The sequence below is a fragment of the Pieris brassicae genome, chromosome 12 (genome assembly GCF_905147105.1).
Source record: "Pieris brassicae chromosome 12, ilPieBrab1.1, whole genome shotgun sequence".
NCBI classification, from domain to species: domain Eukaryota; kingdom Metazoa; phylum Arthropoda; class Insecta; order Lepidoptera; family Pieridae; genus Pieris; species Pieris brassicae.
The window spans coordinates 4780783-4795748 of record NC_059676.1 but is presented as its reverse complement, the minus strand read 5'-3'; positions in this window follow the sequence as shown (position 1 = coordinate 4795748).

Below are 14966 nucleotides of genomic sequence, written 5' to 3'. Positions count from 1 at the left end.
TATATGTCATTATATCTACATAGTACATTAATAACGTATATTATTATTATACATGAAAAAGAGGAATTTAGATGTATATAATGTTTTATTTATACGTTCGAAAGCAGTTAAGCACAAATTAACCAAAAGATAAAAAATAATAAAGAACATTTTGGGCGTTGCAAAGCCGGGACAAACCATTAGTTATTGTAATAAATAGACACTAGACTGGCGGAGGTAGACGAACTCAACAATACAGGATTAAAATAAAATTCAATTTATATTACAATACAAGAATATGGACTTTACTGTCTTTTTCAATCATATTAAGGCTTCATACGTATTACAGAATTCAATTTGAGAACAATGGATATTAAAGATGGACAATTGGAACTAAAATTATCTTGTCATTAATTCCATAGTATCTATGTGAATTTCAAAATGTTGTTTAGATATAATTTACCTTTTGTAACAGTCACCTAATCGGCAGGCTGAAAACTTCGTAGTCTAACTTATTTACGTGTCTATTGATAGAATTTAATTTGATTATTTTCGATACCATTCTTATAGTAAGATTTATCTTTGTTACTACAAAGGGTTCTCTTGGTCATATTCCGACAAGAATCAGTTACTTGGAGTGGAAGGCACTGTATGTATGACTATCCGTAACTTGCCTAAAATTAAAATAAATAAGATTTAAAATACTACAATAAATCTAAGTAATAGTGTAATTATCAAATATACATATGTTTACGAATAGAACGTGTGTATCCTTTTATTTAAGTTTACATAAATTATGAAAATTCGTGTCAAAAATTTATAAATATGACAGTCATAACAGGCTTCATATTACACAAAAGAATAAATAGAAAGGGTGAGTAGACATCAAAGGAATGTTCACAGTTAATATAATTGGATAAACACTATTTACTATGCCACACCTTTTTGTAAAAATATTCCTTAGAGTACTAGTATACTCGTAGTATATAAAACTGGTACTACGATGTTTTAATCTATATAGACCTGGGGTCAACTTAATACTTCAGTTGTAAGCTGGTTCCACATAGTGGTGGTGCGCGGCAAAAGGTGCTTTAGCAACGTTCAGCTGTGGAACGACGGATATCAAGGTGATACAGGAGGAAGTTCGTATTTTCCCTGAACGACCTATGATAGAACTCAGCTGCAGTTAAAAATCCGTTAAATAATTAAATTTTTTGCATATAGTTTAAAATTTCTGACTTATGTACCTTAAATTATAATTGTAATCTGATGACAAGAAAAGTTCTGCAACTAAATTAAGCGGATTCCCTATCTTTGTTTTCAGGAGTTAACTCTGGGGTTAACCCCAGAATCTTATTTATATAATAATTTAACAGAAACCGCTAAATTTATATTTTACTTGAATTTAAATCCAAAAATATTTTCTTTTACTAACAACAAATTATGATTAGCTTAGACTTTCTAAATGCTACAAAGTTGTCCACAGATTTAGCCACAATTTTTTTTGTGGCATTTATAGAACTATCTGTTCACCTGTTTTGAAGGAAAAAACAGCGCTGCAACCCTTTAGGGCAAGGATTTCTTTGTCTGTTTCGTGATCATTAGTTTTTTAACAGGCTAGTTGGTGATTAGCTTTCTGAGCTTGATAAATGCCATCAGCTGTTAGCCGGTTTTCACTACAGAGCGGGTTTCAAACGCGCTGATAGATAGAAAGTTTCGGACCTTGGAGACAAAAGGAATACCAGTTAAACATCTATTATATCGCTGGAACGGATTACAAACCCTTAATACAAAACTAAAATATACTCTTTTAAATAATAATTTCAAGGTACTACCGTTTATTAAAATATTTAATAAACAAAATCCAATTGCTACAAAGAGCTATACTGCCCCAACTTAATTAACATGTTTCAATACGATACACCCCAGTTGGACATTGACGTGTGGTCATCGTTCATACTTGTAGGAAATTCAATAAATACGGACTGGGGCGGGCTGTCATCTGTAAACTTTTGAATCACCGTCAGGCCTGAGGGGCTTCCTTTTGTACGTGAAATTGCCTCATCCCACACTAATAAGGGTTTTCCATAACTATCATACGCAAAATTGTAATTGTGGCTTTGATGTTTTCTTTATCGGATGTACCAGACTATTGAAATTATCTTTTCAATATACATTTGATGTATATCCGGTTAGTAGTCTTTATTTAAATTATTGTATTCATGTTTGAGTCTGACGTACATCCGGTTCGCTATTTGAATTATTGGTTTTGATAATATTTGAATATTTATTGGACGCAATGAATTTGTAATTAGGTGCCTTCTTGGGGTCCTCCTTTGGGAAATTGTATTGAGATGAATTGGCACTTCGTAAATAGTCGTTATGACATGGATCGCCTTGCCACGTCTTATTTAGTTATCGCGGTAATGTTTTAGTTTTAGATTTTCTACTCGTAAAAATTTAAATATTCATCGTTATGACTGATATATGTAGTTATAATTCTTATTTCCTCATTATAGTGTTATTTCATTTATTCACAGAAATTACATACTTTTGATTTTGACATATTGAGTATTAAGAGACTGTCGAACTATAAGGGCGGTTACAGTCTAGCGTATTTTTCTGTGCGTAAACGGTCGTTTCAGCATACGCGTTACAATATGCGCTTCAAAAAACCGGACGCGCGTAAACTGGCATATTTCAGCGCGTTCACTCGAACCGGTAGTGGCGGCGTGTCAGTATCAACATGGATTCTGATATAGAAACATTGATATTTGCTTATACGAGCTTAGAAGCGCGTCGACGCTCTTAGGAATGGAGCGTATGCCAACAGGCGCGTTTACGCACCGGCGTTTAAGTAAAAATGCTAGACTGCTGCTGCTTAGCCACCTCAAATCCCAGGGTTCTCTTTTCGCACATTCTCTATTTCATCACTTCATCATAATTTATTTGGATTCTGTAAATCAGTTATATCATAGAACAAAGAATAACGTAAAATTGAACAGATATATTATATACTCATAATATATGCTATATATGTACATTATATTTTGCATATTATATTACGCCCTTCCAAATAAATGTTCAAAACGTTGGGTGTAAAATCAAAAAGGGCTTTCATTTATTAGTGTAACTATTTGAAATTTGCGTTTTAATTGGGTTGTTGTTAACAGGCAACTCATCCTAATTAGGGGCTACTATATTGACTTGTCCGCCGGCAATTGTTACTGACCAGTCGATACACACTGAGAGAATGGTCACAAATACAAATTAAATTCAAGATTTTTTGATAATATCCATCTAAAACAGTACGTAATATGGAACTGAAATTCACTGTATTTAAATGTTCATTTTTTTCTTAATTTTAAGCAAGTGATTGGGACCGGGTGATGACAGCCCGCCCCAGTCCGTATTTATTGAACAATCGTTTTTTTGTTCCTCAAACAAGCCTTAAAATTCCTTACAATTTTCTGTAACACAAGCTTTTAAACGCAATTTTAAGGTAGATAAACGTACCTTCTGGCTGGTATGTACGAACCAAATTAACAATTTACATACATCCATCAAAAAATACCGTATCAATTAAAAGGCCGGCAACGCACTCGCGAGTCCTCTGGCATTAAGAATGTCCATGTATCACTTAACATCAGGTAAGCTTCCAGCACGTTTCCTCCTTTTCTATTTTAGGTTTATGTTGTGCCTCTTATGTTTTTCTTCAGTTTTCTGAAGGGGGTATAAAAATAGTATGTTCCAAAATATGTTTTTACTTGACAGTCTTAACATCCGTAGATTATACGGTGAATTGCAGAATGAGCAACGTAATAGGGGTAAGTATTGTTACGCCCTGGGATTTGTATCTGATATAATCCAAGAACTTCACGCTGTGATCATCAAATCCAACGCTAATGAACGAGGGACGCTGACGGGGCAGACAAGTGTCTTTTATAGTTTATTTTTATCTAGAGATAATAAATCCAGTGGACGTTTGGGGGAGTATTTCAGATGAGGCAAGCACCAATTTTATTTAATTTAGGTAACACTAAAAATTTTTAAAAAATGAAAATCGGCTTAATGTATAAAGTTGCTAATACTTTTATTGTTTTAAGTAGTAATCTCCGTTCGTCGTCGTCGCATTCGATGGAACCACTGAGAAAAGCAGAGGGTAAATTCTTCCTTATATGGAATTTTCGTATGTTTTCACCGCATCTTCAGGTCTCGCATAGCGAATACCTCGAATTTTATCTTTAGTTCTTGGCTTAAATGAAAGCCACAGGGCGCCAGGTCAAGACTGTACGGTGGAAGACTCATTATCTCGAAACCAGCCATAGTCAATTATTCACCAGTCCATGCGAAGATGTTCCTGGTCGTCGGTTAAAGTATGGGGAATCCATTTGGTACAAAGATTCCTGACACCTAAATTTTCGTGTAATATTTTTTGAACTTAACCTGTTAACCTTAACTTATACCTATGCCTAGGCTTGCCCGTATCTGCTGATAGGTCACTCTCTTATCTTCCTCTATTATGCATCGCACAGCACTGATGTCATCTTATCTTCAGTAGTTGCTGTCAAAGGACGTTCCACATGCGGATCATGATTTAGATTGCTACGTCCACGCTTAAACTCGTTAAACCAATTGTAAATAGTGGCACGAGATGAGCCCCATTAAGAAATGCTATTCGCATCCTATAAAAACATTGTTGTTGAGTAAGGAAAGTCATAATAAATCATTGACCGGAATTTTTCTCGCGTTAAGTTAATTTTCACGTGTAACAAGAATTTTAGATTTGCCGCCAATTCATAAAAACAAATGACAAATGAATGCAATATACCTACTACAATATGTTACCAAAGAGTTCTAAAATTAAAATTAAGTTTTCTTTAGCAATGTTTCTAACTGGCCCGTTCTAAACATTTTCAGTGTTACTCACGTATTATCTATTAAAACAGTTTATAATATATGTATACCATTAATGATAATGCTAGTAGATTCTACAGAAGGATGTTAAACTATAAATATATATTTACCATATTTGACTTTTCTCAGGAGTATTTATTATTATTTGTTCAGTCATAACACTTATATAGCGAACTCAAAATCGTTTTCTGCGAAAGGACATTCTCCGAGAAACTCTTCTAAACTACTTCCCGTGAAATAGGATAAATCTTCGACAATGCTTGAATATTATTTTAATAACAAAACTAGATGGCGCCACATTTTACATTCAAACATCTGTCATGTCAACCGTCAAACTTGTAAACAGTAAAACCTTCCAACCTGTGGTTTTACTGTTTACATTTTTGGCAGGTCACAAAAAGAGATTGTTACTTAAGATACGAAGTGGATCTGTGAGTAAAAGGTATTATAACGGAACCTCACAATTTCGAAATAATTTATATAAAGCTAGTCTCGGTAAAAGATATAAGTACAAGTTTTAAAGGTTTTCATAAAGAATTTTATAGTATTTTCAGCATAGTTCATTTCTTATGAAAAACAAAAGACTGCAAGAATAACGTCTGGCCCTAGCTCTTCCGTCCGGCTACTTAGTACTAAAGTATATTCAACTTTTAATGGTCGATCTCATAAAGAATTCAAACAACAAAGCACTCTTATAACTTTTATAAGAAATTCTATAATGGAAAGTTATTTACAATTGAAATGCCTGAATGGTTTTTATACTAACATTGATATTAGCACAATGGCATTGTGCTATTTGAGATATTTGAGAACTAAAAAGGTGGATTTTTTTGCTTACGTGACTTTTGAGTATTGAGTTAATTCGTAACAATCATATAAATCTCTCCTCTTTTATATAGTATAGATATTATTTACAATTATACTTATAATATTGCATTTATTGCCACGAAATCCCTAAGATGGGGCAGATGAGAGACATGCGTCTGCGTCTATTTCATTGGCGTATTTTAAAAATTTAGTAAAGTAGTTAATGATTTCACAATCAATGCCCGACTTCTAGGTTGTATGCTATGTACACTAGCTCAAGCTTATATAGAATTTATTTATGAGTTTTCAATTTTTTTTAATGTGATAGGAGACAAATGAGCAGGAGCCTCACCTGTTGTGAAGTGATATCGAGGCCCATGGACACTCACATTGCCAGAAGGCTCGCAAGTGCGTTGCCGGCCTTTTACGAATTGGTATTGGTGGTTTTCTTGAAGGACCCTAAGTCGACCCTAATTGATTCGGAAATACTTTCGCGGAAAGGTTTCACATTTAGGTCAGTGCGGAAAAGAAATCTGATTTTAAACTCATTTGTAGATAGTAATCTAGCTATTAAAATAAATAATATATTTGTTTTCTTTAATTATACCCTGTATAAATAAACTAAGTGAATGACTAAACAAAACATGTTACATTTTTCAGCGCCAAATAACAATCAAAACCATAAAGTAACACAGATAAAATATGTAAGTGCACAGAATCGCTTTAGAAAGAAAAATGCTGTATCCGTGTTTTGCGGTATTTATTTCGGTCAATCCCGAGCAAGTATTGTCTATTTATCAAACCCGGCTCGTTTGTTAGGATATTCGTAAATATTTCAAGCTTTATTGCCGCTATCAACATAATGTTATGGGCGAGTTTTACAAAACGGAAAGATATAATGCGAAAACGCGGCCTCCCACCTCAAGTGATACTATAAAAATACATATTTTATTTATTTTGTAGCACTGCCACCATTTGATTTTGAACTTTCAAATCAGGGCTTTGATGTTTTACATTTAGCACGTACTAAGACTTACGTGTCACAATCTCTCACGTTGTTTAATTCAGCGCAAAGTAACACCTTGAATTGGCCAGTGCTCATGGATCATAACTATTGAAGTGGAAAGAACATAACACAAAAATGTACATCACGCATGTGCAAAATATTTATTTTATAACGAGCTTGGATCCTTTCTTAGATTATTATAAATATAATAGCTATATATAACTTTTCGTTATTTTACCCAGATAGAAAGTAAGATTCCTTAAACAAGGTATAGATAATATAATCTGATTGAACTGTTTTTACACTATACCGTTAAAGCTTTCTACAACGTGCGAGAAACAAGGTGTGATGGAACTGCAGAATAAATTGTACAAATAGGACATGCTGCATTATTGCAGTAAGCGTGACAAATGACTTGAAATTGTTCGTATACTGCACCTGAGTACAACTAAATCGCTAGACACGTATATTATGGGATTTTTTATAAATCCTGGAGAATTTTTAAATAATGTAGTCAGTTTTATAGGTAAGTAGCTAATCAGCCATGACGTCCTGACATTTTCTATCTATAAAATGGTACGTATAATCTTTTATTTTAAAGTTATGAATTTTATTATATAATGAATGTATAATGAATGAATTAATAGAGAAATAATATCAATCAGTACTAAAATGTAAAAATACGATTTTCCATCACTTTTATAAAACTTTCTTAAACCGGAATTATTTGATATGTCAATCAAGATACCCATTTCCGTTCCCAGACAGGCTAGGATGTAGACTAAATCATACAACTTTTGAGGAAGGTCTACTCTTTTTAAGAAAATTGGGATAAACAGGAATATAACAGCTACTCATGGTGGTAACAAGTAACTTCTTTCAAATACATATGTATTATAATACTATAGTACATATAGATCTAAAATATAACTTAAATCACGAAGGACCTGAATTGAAAAATAATTGTAGACGCAATATATTGCTAGCCTCTATAGTCTGGCTTAGACGACCTTTCAATTTAGGGTTCAAATCTAATTTCGGCCTTTTGACGTAGGCAGTGCTGACGTAACTACTAAATCAATTGCCTAGATACTACTAGGTTTTAGAAAGAAAATTATAAATTAATTCTCAACGTCTGTAACACCTTAATGCCTTGTTTGTTAGAAAGTTAATTTAATATATAACAGTTTTGCGGTAAACACTTCGGTCTTCAATGGTAGAAGGTTCAATGGCATAAATGGTAAACTAATATAGCCTCGTGGACATCAAAACCGATCCATACACGGTCGTGTTTTGTTTGATTAGGTGTAAAAATGATGTCAACAAGCGATGGAAGATGTAAGTCATATGATCAATACCATATTTAGTCAATTTTACGTAATAATTAGTAATAATGATTTAGTTTCAAAAACGTTGTAATAAAATTTGTAATATTGAGTAAAAATACTTCACATTCGTACTAATTTGTACCAAACCAATTACAGGAATTTTCCCTACATCTCTATAATTCTATTAATTTATTATTCCGTGACTGTTTCTACAGTTATCTGTTAATTTTCACGATTTCAGCTATGCTAATAAATTTACCTATGCACTCATACATCCGCAACCCAACACTATACAAACAGATCCCACAATACCCAGTCCATTACCATAAAAACCCTGTCATACCATAATGCATATTTCAATTAGGGCAAAAACGCTGGAGCTTCATACAAATTAGCTAGACGGTCCATATAAATAAACGTTAAAAGAACGCAATAACCTCATAGCATTTAGCTTAATGAGAATAACATAAACTGTGGGTATCGTAATTCCTAACCGCATAAACCCGGTATGCCGGGTATTTAGTCCCTAAATAATTAGACGATATTGAGTGAGTTATTTGATCCACGTGCATTTTTGCTTATTGGAGCCTACCTCGCTTAATCCAATGAACTTTCATTACTGTGCGTTTCGGAGAAAGTTTATTTGTAAGGCTTTACCGCGATCCTCTCCATACCCTTAATAGCACGCTCTGATAGACAACCTTGTTTCAAATTGGGGGCTATTATTAAAAATTGCTTATTACGTTGTCTAAATTGTTTTTACTTAGCGTGAATAGGATTTTTTATAATGTATTTTTGAGGTTCCGAAGCTTGCCCTGTTTATCAAGATATAATGCATTTAATTTACTCGCAAGGGATAGAAATTTACCGAAGGCTTTTATAAAATATCAATATTGTAATTAAATTTCAGTGTAAGGAAGTTTATACTGGTATTATAAAAAGGAAAGATTTTATTGCTTGTTTGTTTGCATTGTATATGCTCCGAAACTTAATCCGACATATAATTAATGCAAGGTATAATTAAGTCTAATTTTGATAAGACATTTTGATGGCTAAATCGCGTATGCAGCGAAAACTATTCACACTAGAACAAAGTAATGTACTACAGTTGTATAGAAGAAATCAATATCTACAAAAAACCACTATACCAATATGTCTAACAAATATTTTTTTTCTTTTGAATTTTAATAAATATGTGTTATTATATATTGGTATTATGCGAATGGAACCGCGGAGCACATCTACATTTATATTAAATAAAAACCGCTCTCTAAAACTAAAATAGTAATTAAAAACGTCTTAGTGAAAATTCTCGCAAGACTAGAATAAAGTTGCACTTTGTAAGCGCCGCTAAGCATCGTGTTTATGACTTCTATAGGGAAATAGCATCCGACGATGTTGCCACTAAATGGAAAAACTTTTATTCACACATGCACGATATTAGGTGCATTTTCATATTTTTCACTTCCAGTCCCGATGAGTTTTTTATGTTTATGTCCTCGTAAAGTGTCGCCGTTATAGTTTACGCGACAGTGGCCCTGCGTTTATGTTTGGATGATAAAATGTTGACTATAACTAGATTCATTGTTTGTTTATATGTTTATCAATATTTCAACAGTATTAGAGTAACTTATAGTCTCCTAAAATGTAAGACGGTAGAATTAAAAAATAAAATAAATAAAACCCGTAATCGAGTTTTATAATAAGGATGACATTGAGTTTACGTTATTATATTAATTATTAGTAGATGACCTCCGACAGAGTAAAGGCAGCCTCCAAATTCTTACATTTGTTTCTCATTTTCGCTACTGTTTTCCAATCTTACCCGGCTATCTCTTTTGTTCATCTTCCCAAGTTTTTGGTAGGCGTTCTCTCTTTTTTCTTTCCAATGCACCATTCCAAATAAGCGTGTATTTGAGTCATCTATCATCAATGCGGGAAATGTGACCGGCCCATTTCCACTTTAAGTTTTTTGAGTGTATTACGACAGTTATTTTTGTAAGGCTTCGTTTTACACTGTTTTTTACTTCGTCTTTAGATTATGACAGGTCAAAGTGATGTATAAAACTTTTCTAAGAAATTGGTTCTTTTGTTTACAAATTGGGATTGCTTGCACATGTAGACTGTTGTTGACCATGACTAATAAGTAGGAGTCATGGGTTATCTATACGTTTTTCTTCTCTCCATTTAACGATAACTCTCAATAACGCTATGCACAGTCCTGTTAGTGTCGTTATGAGTTTACCCGCGTATATTGATTCAATTTTTTTTAGCTGGGCTTTCATACGCGACTTCACATTCTAAAATCTGTATGAAGTTTCCATTAGGAAGGAGTTCCTTTGTTCAATATGTAATGAATTTAAATAATCTAATCTAGGGCTATAAATTCGTTTAAATACCATCCATACGTATATATACTATGTAGTATGAATGCCAAATTTATTTTAAAAATATTTATTCCAATATTTATCGTAAAATTGTTCATTATTATCGAACTTCGAATACTTGTATCTTGTAAAACAAAAAAATAATTGAAATTTTCCACGGCAGTGTACGGTTACAAAATAATCAAACCAGTATTGTAAATGAAGCAACTGTGACAAGTTCGCCCCCCCTGAGATTACAGTATCTATTGACACGACCACCGCTATCTAGATGGCATTTCAACACAAACACGGTTTTAATCAATACATCAAACAAAACTCGCCCACTACAGCAATAATAATTAAAAGCGTATGATTATATGGAATATTTGAAGAGGACCAAAGGGGTCGCCTTGTTTCGCCCGGGGCCAGATCTCTATTGCATAAGTAAGAAATAGTTTGTAATCCTGCGCCCTTCTGTAATCCTGGTCCATAAGATGATGATTGCGTCCCATTTCAGTTTACAAAAGGTAATCCTTAAACTATTGGGCAATTCCGACCATTTGATGCGAGGTAGTTAGTGTTTACGATGTAAATTTTGGCAGTAATATCATAAACCTCTTTGATTGGTTATGCTCGAAGTTTGTTAGGGATAAGTCTTTACATCGATATATCTATACTTTACCTAAATTCGTGACTTAGATATTTGTTTGTTTCGTAAATATTAATTAGAATAGTAATATAAATTGTTTAAACTTTACGTGTTTAAAACGTAATAAATAATGTACATAAACTGAAGAAGCTTTCATTTTCTTTATATTTTAATATTAACTCTATTAAAAAATATCCTGTGAATTTACATAAATTTTCTTGTGTCTGAAGTCTGTTCTCCAAGTAATAACATTGAAAAGGCCGCTACGGGAAACGATGAATGTTATTTACATCCATAAATAAATGACCGCATTATACATATTTTATTAACCTTTACTGAACAATAATAATTGTAAAGTTCGTAATACACCATTCATCTAAAACTAAAACAAAAACGTACTCAATGTATTACAGCGGTTTCCTTCATTTGAATCGTCAGAAAGCGCTTTATTAAAACATGTATTGTTTATGAGAGTATCTGTTTTCGTAAGCCTCTGCATGTTTTCGAAGTCACAATACGAAGGCCTCTTGAAGCATAAAAGAGCATTTCATCGCGGTACGCTCACGGAGCGAAAGGGATGCTTACAAAAGGCTTTTTAAAATACTTTCGGCAGGCATATGGCATATAATAAACCCTGCAGTTCTTAATAAAACCTCTATATCAAGTGTGGTTGCTAAGTAATTATTCGCGTAGCCCGAGCGAGTTGATTGTTTTTAATGTAATGTGATTATAGTTAATAATTCAAAATTGTATTTCAGTTGTGCTATTGGCCTCCCTACATGCCTTTATTTAGTCAGATTAAGCCAGCATTGCCCTTCTTAAGAATTAAAGTTTTATATTTTTATTTAATCCGTTCTGTCCACGAGAAATGAATCTAAAACTATGACTAAATAAGAGATTCAAATAAAATGAAAGGACACAAAAATTATTGACGCACTATCCCATTGCAAAATTTTCAGTGGAAATGGGCGGGACACGCCGCTCACATGAACACCGACAGATGGACAAACATGATGACAAGGTGGAAAGGCCCACCAGGGATAATAATGAGAGGTCGCCCTTTAGCATCGTAAGCTGACGCGCTTAAAGAAGTTGGCGGTGAAGATGGGCAGAAAATGCTCAAGGTAGAGAGATAAATGGTATCGTTTGCAGGATGCTTATACATTTTAAAAGGTCCAAAAATATAGTTACTATATATAGTTATATAATTTACCATCCATTGCTGGTCTGGTCTGTTTATATTGTTTAACATGTTAAAAACAACAATTCTTGTATCTTTCATTTCATAATTATCATTATCTTTCTTCATGTACTTAATGTTCGTGAATGAATGCGTATGAGTTTTGAAATTCAAAAATAGAATGACTTCAGAAACAAAACACTACGAATATGTTATGGGAATACATTTCCTAGAACATATTAGACATAAACAGGAAACGAAATATTTTGCATACGCGAATAACGCAGTAGGCGGCTTAATATCCCTAAGGAATAGTGCAATTTCAGAAATATTGGGATGAGTCAAACAAAAATATACACGATAATAATAAAGTTCATGAGCTCCAGACGCCACTTATGGTACTTTATTGTTAATAGTATGAGCAATTTCGAGTTAGTAAATGCTTGTAACAAGATGATTCAGTCTAGATTTTATATATGATTATGTTAATAATCTATTATAAACTTTACATTTTTATACCAATCTTTTGTCAGAGTAGAGGTAACGAAATATCCGAAGTATTTGACCTTATTAACCCTCTCTATTAGTGTATCGAGATAAAACGGAGGCATATTCGACAACCCCTTACAACTAGTCTAGATGATTATATACTGACTTTTTTTACCATTGTAAATTACTTTTGATCAGCCGCATACTTTAGAGAGTCAAGTCTACAGACTGAACATGCTGGTTGCTGAATTCCTCGATTAGTGTATAGATTTAAAACCTTCTTAAGAAGGAGCCTAAACCCACTTGTCCCACTCCACATTCTAATCTATATGGGTCTGACAGAGTATCTGCGCTCTTCACGCAGTTAAGTTTTTTCCATATAAATTGAATATATTTACAACTTCGTCTGGTATATGAGATGCTATAATCTATTTCCATAGTGCGCCATAATATAAACGGTCAAATGCCTTCTAAATGTCAAAGACGCAAGCGTAAACAGGTGTTTTTTTAAGTGTAGTAGCACTCTTCAAACACAGTATAGCATATTCAGTCGACAGCCCCGGACGACAACCGAACTGACGGTAATTTAACTGTAAATAGTTATTATTTATATGTGTATTGAGAAACACTTTTTCTATGATCCTGTCGAGTACGACAGGCTATAATTATTTATATCTGTTAAATTCCCTGACATAGTATTCACTTTTGGCGCTATAATAGTTTTCATCGTATTGTAGGAATGTAATATGCAGAGACTATAGCATGGAGAAAACTCTAAATATGCCTGGTCCAACATACTGTACACGCTCGGTACTTAATCCATAGTGACTTCCCTTTGTAAATAAACTTGATAGTCTTTACCTCTCCTATTCTCTTACTTTAAAAGCACTTCAGACTAAGGAAAATAGCGTAAAGCAAGAAAAGAAATGTATGCGAGTATGAAACTACTTTATGACCTTATTTTTCAAAAAATGATCTACTATATGCAACTTTACTAAATTTGTTAAATAAAGTTAAACTACTAAGAATTACAGAATTTCATTAATTGTAATAGACTTATTACTATCGTTGTTATCGTTATTATATATTTTTGTTACTAATGGCTTCGAACCAACTGTGGTAGGGACAAGAAAAACATGGCACATAACGGGAAAAATGTGACGCGTAACCCAAAAATTTGACGGTATTTTTTTTCCAACGCCGATAAAGAAGTTTTACTTGAATGAAGAATTTTTATTTATATATTTATTTTATTTGTAACAAATAATTAAATATTTTCCTATATAGGAACTGAAGATAGGCCTCTGCGCTTTTGCACAATTTCTACCTACTATATACATACCGTGTAATAACCGTGTATACTTTGTAAAATACTTAAATCGATAAAATGAATAGTCTAGCTAATGTCCTAAATATTAATATATCAGAAAATATAAGAATATTTTTAATAACAAGTCATCAAAATATTACATTTCAGAATCACAAATTCATTCCGGGGCGCCAATTATCCGTGAGCGCTCATTTTCCGACTCATTCCCCGGTGTAATCATGTGATTTTGACAGTTCCCACCCTTTTTGTTATGACGTGTGTTAGAATTTAATGTTAGATATAACTATTGTCGATAACTTTTAATTAAAATGGTACGATATCATTTGTCACGTGATAATGAACGTTTATGGTTTAATTACACTGGTCTGCGATGAAAAAGTATTTTTAATAATTACAGGTCAAACGCGCTGGTCAAACCTATGCGTTACAATATTAACTTTATTTTATTGTCACTTTTTATTTTTCTTAAGTTACACAAATATATTAAATTTTGTAAATTTGTTTGTTTTTATAAACTTGAAGTTATATTTTTATGCAAAAACACACAGAGTATAGAATGATATAATAATTAACCCATTCTATACTCTGTGGCTGAACATGCTGTAGTATATAAAACATTTTATAGTATGTGACTACTGAATAGCTAACAGAGTTATAATAATAATTACTCAAAACCAGATGCATACACTTCATTTTATTCACTTCATGCATACATTTAATTGTCTTTAGCGCGTGATTAAGATATGAGGTAGTGTAAACTGAGGCAAAAGAAAGTAAAAATATTCATTTATTTCTAGGCCTTCCTTCCTTCCTTAGGCCTAATCATGTTAAGTAAAAGTATATGGTCATAATAGAGACTGCGATGTTAGTAACAAAGGTATCTATTAAGATCCATAGATGGCGAAATAATTTAAT